General features: G+C 44.4%; 1 long non-coding RNA gene across 1 annotated transcript; it reads left to right on the top strand.

The window, feature by feature from the left end:
* The first annotated feature begins 221 nt into the window (after positions 1–221).
* LOC127001094 (uncharacterized) lies at positions 222–2,163 on the top strand. Its single transcript, XR_007754687.1, has 3 exons — positions 222–356; positions 425–812; positions 949–2,163. It is a non-coding gene; the product is annotated as an uncharacterized LOC127001094 (long non-coding RNA).
* The last annotated feature ends 4,336 nt before the right edge of the window (positions 2,164–6,499 follow it).

Here is a 6,499-nt window from a genome sequence, read left to right as displayed (position 1 = left end):
CCTATTCGAATCGGCGGGGCGGTGGAGCGCCAGCGAGCCCAAGGTCTCCCAGGCGAGCATGGCAGGACTGGAGGGCTCCCGGCAGGGCGCCTCGGCGTCCATCGGGACCCCGACGGAGGTGCCGGAGATCTTTCGGCTACAACGCCGGGCAGGTGGGGCTCGTTAGCCGTGGTAGGCAATCTGCCTAGGAGAGCAAACTCCGAACAACAAACCCGGGCAGGTGGGGTTCGTTAGCCGTGGTAGGCAATTCACCTAGGAGAGCAAACTCCGAACAACAAACCCGGGCAGGTGGGGTTCGTTAGCCGTGGTAGGCAATTCACCTAGGAGAGCAAACTCCGAACAATAAACCCGGGCAGGTTGGGCTCGTGAGCCGTCATAGGTAATACACCTAGGAGAGCAAACTCCGAAAAATAAACCCGGGCAGGTGGAGGTCGTTAGCGAAAGCAGTTCATCTAGGAGAGCAAACTCCGATTACAAAACCGGGCAGGTGGAGGTCGTTAGCGTGAGCAGTTCACCTAGGAGAGCAAACTCCGATTACAAACCCGGGCAGGTGGAGGTCGTTAGCGAAAGCAATTCATCTAGGAGAGCAAACTCCGATTACAAACCCGGGCAGGTGGAGGTCGTTAGCGAAAGCAGTTCACCTAGGAGAGCAAACTCCGATTACAAACCCGGGCAGGTGAGGTTCGTTAGCTGTGGTAGGCAATTCACCTAGGAGAGCAAACTCCGAACAATAAACCCGGGCAGGTTGGGCTCGTGAGCCGTCATAGGTAATACACCTAGGAGAGCAAACTCCGAACAATAAACCCGGGCAGGTTGGGCTCGTGAGCCGTCATAGGAAATACACATAGTAGAGCAAACTCCGATCATAAAACCCGGGCAGGTGTGGGTCGTGAGCCGTGGTAGGCAATACACCTAGGAGAGCAAACTCCGAACAATAAACCCGGGCAGGTTGGGCTCGTGAGCCGTCATAGGCAATACACCTAGGAGAGCAAACTCCGATCATAAAACCCGGGCAGGTTGGGCTCGTGAGCCGTCATAGGTAATACACCTAGGAGAGCAAACTCCGATCATAAAACCCGGGCAGGTGGAGCTCGTCAGCCGTGGTAGGCAGTCTGCCTAGGAGAGCAAACTCCGAACAATAAACCCGGGCAGGTGGAGCTCGTCAGCCGTGACAGGCAGTCTGCCTAGGAGAGCAAACTCCGAACAATAAACCCGGGCAGGTGGAGCTCGTCAGCCGTGGTAGGCAGTCTGCCTAGGAGAGCAAACTCCGAACAATAAACCCGGGCAGGTGGAGCTCGTCAGCCGTGGTGGGCAGTCTGCCTAGGAGAGCAAACTCCGAACAATAAACCGGGGCTTGTGGTGCTCGTTAGATGTCGTAGACAATCCACGTGATGGGAACACCAAAGAAAAGGAAAATAAAAAGGAACACCAGAAAAAGGAAAATATAGTAACAAAACATCAAGAAAATAAAATAAAAAACACAGATCATCCACCTTCAGGCCCTAACATCTCCAAAATTATGGGTGAGTCTTTTCTGGGGAGAAAGAGGCTCATCCAGACCAAAGAACATCAAAAAGGGATGATATAGAAAAGAACACCAAAAAAATGGGAAAAAGAGAAAAAAAACATCGCAAAAGAAAAGTTACAACAATAACAGAACAACGTCAAGAAAAGTAACATACAAAGAAACATCATCCACCATTCGGCCCCAAACTAACATCACCAAAATTATGGGTGGGTCTCTTCTGGGAGGAAAGCGGCTCACCCAGACCAACGAAGAACATCAACAAGAGGATGATATGAAATAAAAGAACATTAAAAAACACGAAGAAAAGAAATAAGAAGAAAAAGAACAGAAAAAAACATCGGAAAAGAAAAGCAAGAAGAAAAACACATCAAAAGAAAAATATAAGAAACATCATCCACCTTTCGACCCCTAACTAACATCACCAAAATTATGGGTGGGTCTCTTCTGGGAGGAAAGCGGCTCACCCAGACCAATGAACATCAACAAGAGGATGATATGAAATAAAAGAACATCAAAAAAGAAAAACAACAGCAAGAAAACAAAGAAAAAGATAAAGAAAAGAAAAGGAAAAAGAAACAAATAGAAAAAAAATAACACCAAAATAAAATAAAACAAAAACAAAAAAATAATCCAAATAAATAAATAAATAAACAAATACAGAATACAGTAAAATTAACGAACTAACTAACTAATTCAAACTGTCTAACTATTAAACTACCTATCTAACTACCTATCTAACTAAGGGTACTGTACAAGGGTACTATTGGACTACCTATTAACTAACTATCAAATCATCTAACGATCGAACATGTATTTGTCTGACTCTTTATCTATTTATCTGCATGGCTATCTATCATTATGTTTATCTATCCATCTTTTTTTTTCAGTTAAGGAAGCAGCTCAAGGGCAAAAGTAGATAAATAAATAAAAAATCCGCATAAATAAAATAAGTTCTATCTCTATATCTTTTATTTGTTTATTTGTTTATCTTATTTGTTCATCTTATTTATTTGTTTACTTATCTAGTCCGTCATCAGTCATGGTCAGTTCTACCGACACGTTTTCCTGCCACAATTTTTTTTTCATTGTGTAGTCCTTAGTTCCGGTCCGACCTTGAGCTGGAAGGGAAGGACGGGGGCAGGGAGGCAAGAAGAGGGAGGGAGGGGGGAGGTAGGACAGAGTAATAGGAAGAATTTGGATTATTATGGTTTCCCCCCCTCCCCCTCTGCAGCCAAAAAATAAAACGAAGAAAAGCGTCAAGTAAAAAAAAAATAATAAATGGTAGCTAACAATGATAAAGAGTTTGCTAAAAAAAAATGGAAATCGATGAGATAAAGACTTGGCAGTTTTTTTTTTTTTTAACACAGAAGACAGAAAGCTCAAGGACCAAAATAAGAGGATACAGAAAAAAAAAGATCGCTACGTCGCTGCTCCCCAATCTTTATCCTTTTGATTATCTGTGTCTTGGATGTGGCAGAGTAAGAGACTTTGTATAACTACTGATATTTGTACTCTTCCGGGTATACCCCATTCACGGTGCTCAATAATGATGATAACAGTATAGCAGCAAGTAGTACGCAGTAGCTAGCGAGGCGGCACCTTTTAGCACTTCAGTTTCCGTCACAACCTTACGGCACATTTCTTAAACTTCGTCGAGCGTTTAAAACTCATTCTCCGCTCTCTATTGTTACGTACTTTACAGAGAGAGAGAGAGAGAGAGAGAGAGAGAGAGAGAGAGAGAGAGAGAGAGAGAGAGAGAGAGAGAGAGAGAGAGAGAGAGAGAGAGAGAGAGAGAGAGAGAGAGAGAGAGAGAGAGAGAGAGAGAGAGAGAGAGAGAGAGAGAGAGAGAGAGAGAGAATAGCAGGGGTGAGGAAAGAGTGGGAATACGCGTTTCAGTCCTGATTAAGTGTGTGTGTGTGTGTGTGTGTGTGTGTGTGTGTGTGTGTGTGTGTGTGTGTGTGTGTCCTTGAAAAAGAACAACCTTTTTTTTTCAGTCAAGTTCAGCCTTAACACAGAGGCGGCCATTTCGATGACTACGCAGAAGACGTTGAAGAAAAAAAAAATGAGCCAAAACAGAGAATAACTGACGACCAGTTTCAGTGATCACTTGACTCGGGTCTCCAAGCGCTGCAAGACCTTGGCTGAGAGAGAGAGAGAGAGAGAGAGAGAGAGAGAGAGAGAGAGAGAGAGAGAGAGAGAGAGAGAGAGAGAGAGAGAGAGAGAGAGAGAGAGAGAGAGAGAGAGAGAGAGAGAGAGAGAGAGAGAGAGAGAGAGAGAGAGAGAGAGAGAGTATGTGTGTTAACCATTGCACTTAGCCATGACACCAAAGGAAGAAAACTGAAGGTACAGTTAAAGGCGGGTGCATACGCTATTCTTCTTACGCTATCTTCTCACGTAGTTGACTTCTCTTTCGGCCACCTCTTCGGACTCTTTACAGGAGAAGCGAGTAGCGGGCTTTTTTTATTGTTGTTTCCTTTTTGTGTGCCCTTGTGCTGTCTCCTTTGCTGAAAAAAAAAATAGCTGTGTGTGGCTGCGGTAGGTACTCATCTCCGCACCGTTGACCCTTTGAGCCTGTGGTAGGCAAGAACCTGTTAGTTACCGGCACCATCTGAGAGGGTGTTTAGTAAGGCCGGCAATTTTTACACTCCTAAGCGAGCAAAACTCGGCCCGGAAACCTTCCGGGCATTAATGATGATAAAATGCAATTATGATGTGAAGTGTAAACTTGTGAAAAAAGTATCTCTATATTTTTTGTATAATTTCAGGAGTATTTTTATTTGTATCTTTGAAATCTGGAATAGGAGTATTTGTATTTGTATTTGTATTTTTAGATTCAGGAATATAAGTATTTGTATTTGTATTTTTAGATTCAGGAATAGAAGTATTTGTATTTGTATTTTTAGATTCAGGAATAGAAGTATTTGTATTTTTATTTGTATTTTTAGATTCAGGAATAGAAGTATTTGTATTTGTATTTTTAGATTCAGGAATAGAAGTATTTGTATTTGTATTTGTATTTTTAGATTCAGGAATAGAAGTATTTGTATTTGTATTTGTATTTTTAGATTCAGGAATAAAAGTATTTGTATTTGTATTTTTAGATTCAGGAATAGAAGTATTTGTATTTGTATTTGTATTTTTAGATTCAGGAATAGAAGTATTTGTATTTGTATTTTTAGATTCAGGAATAAAAGTATTTGTATTTGTATTTTTAGATTCAGGAATAAAAGTATTTGTATTTGTATTTTTAGATTCAGGAATAAAAGTATTTGTATTTGTATTTTTAGATTCAGGAATAAAAGTATTTGTATTTGTATTTGAATTTTTGGAATTCCGAACAAAAGTATTTGTATTTGTATTTGACTTATAAAAAATCAGTATTTGATCCAACCCTGGTAAACACCGACGCTGACAACTTACTAGTCAATGTTTGGTCCATTTTTTATTCGCAGTCCCGTTATGGTAGCGGAGCGGCGCCATTATTGAAACTGATGTACGAATGTGCGCGTTGCAGTAATGGACAGCACGCATTTGTCGGGGTACCGAGTGCACGGATACAACGCTCACAATGGACGCATTTACTAGCTTTAAAAAAAGCGTCATAGCCGAACACAAAAGGGTTAAATGCAGCCTCGATGAATAACAAACACCACAAAAGTCTGGTGAGCCACAACACGAGCAACTCTTATCCCTGAATCACTTGACGAGGACGAAAAGTGTCCGTGAATCAGTGCTGAGCAAATCCTCGCGGCTTTAATGACGAGAATGCACAGCGGACGTCACTTTACAGAAGCCTCGAATTGTGAAGACACAGGAATGCCGACGTGTAAGCCGCGTTGTACTGAGTCACGTAACGGGAGGTACATGACTGGGCTGGCTGCAGCCGCTGATGTTTTGAGGCAATTGTTACCCTCGCTGGCTTTACTGCGTCCCTCGAAAAAAAAAAAATAGGGGGTGTTAGTAATTTCCAGGGTGAGCACGAGCGCTGGGGAAAGTATGGGATATATGGCTGCGGGAGAACCGCCCTTCTCTGTCGACGGCGGGGGCATCGTTTGTGTGACTCTGCGGTTGCGAGGGTGTGCGCCTTGCCGTGGCTGCCCCCGTTGTCGGGAATCCAGGTCTGATATATAGATAGATAGATAGATAGATCTTATCAAGAGCGTGGGCCACTGTTGAGAGTTTTGTGCTAAATGCAAAAATATCTGCTTTCCTAACTTAAAACTAGTCTTCTTAGCCTTACCACTGTTTATTAAGTCTGAGAGAATATTATCTTTATATGCAAAGGGGACGTGGAGGAAAGACCCATTCCTAGGGGGCGTGGAGGAAAGACCCATTCCTAGGGGGGTGCGTGGAGGAAAGACCCATTCCTAGGGGCGTGGAGGAAAGACCCATTCCTAGGGGACGTGGAGGGAAAGACCCATTCCTAGGGGGGGCGTGGAGGGAAAGACCCATTCCTAGGGGGGCGTGGAGGGAAAAACCCATTCCTAGGGGGGCGTGGAGGAAAGACCCAATCATAGGGGGCGTGGAGGAAAGACCCATTCCTAGGGGGCGTGGAGGAAAGACCCATTCCTAGGGGGCGTGGAGGAAAGACCCATTCCTAGGGGGCGTGGAGGAAAGACCCATTCCTAGGGGGACGTGGAGGAAAGACCCATTCCTAGGGGGCGTGGAGGAAAGACCCATTCCTAGGGGGACGTGGAGGAAAGACCCATTCCTAGGGGACGTGGAGGAAAGACCCATTCCTAGGGGGGTGGAGGAAAGACCCATTCCTAGGGGGGCGTGGAGGAAAGACCCATTCATAGGGTGGGCGTGTAGGTAAAGACCCATTCCTAGGGGGGGCGTGGAGGAAAGACCCATTCCTAGGGGGGCCTGGAGGAAAGACCCATTTTTTGGGGGGCGTGGAGGAAAAGACCCATTCCTAGGGGGGCGTGGAGGGAAAGACCCATTCCTAGGGGTGTGTGGAGGGAAAGACCC

The sequence above is a fragment of the Eriocheir sinensis genome, chromosome 20 (genome assembly GCF_024679095.1).
Source record: "Eriocheir sinensis breed Jianghai 21 chromosome 20, ASM2467909v1, whole genome shotgun sequence".
Classification (NCBI taxonomy): domain Eukaryota; kingdom Metazoa; phylum Arthropoda; class Malacostraca; order Decapoda; family Varunidae; genus Eriocheir; species Eriocheir sinensis.
This window is presented reverse-complemented; position numbering and strand designations above follow the sequence as displayed.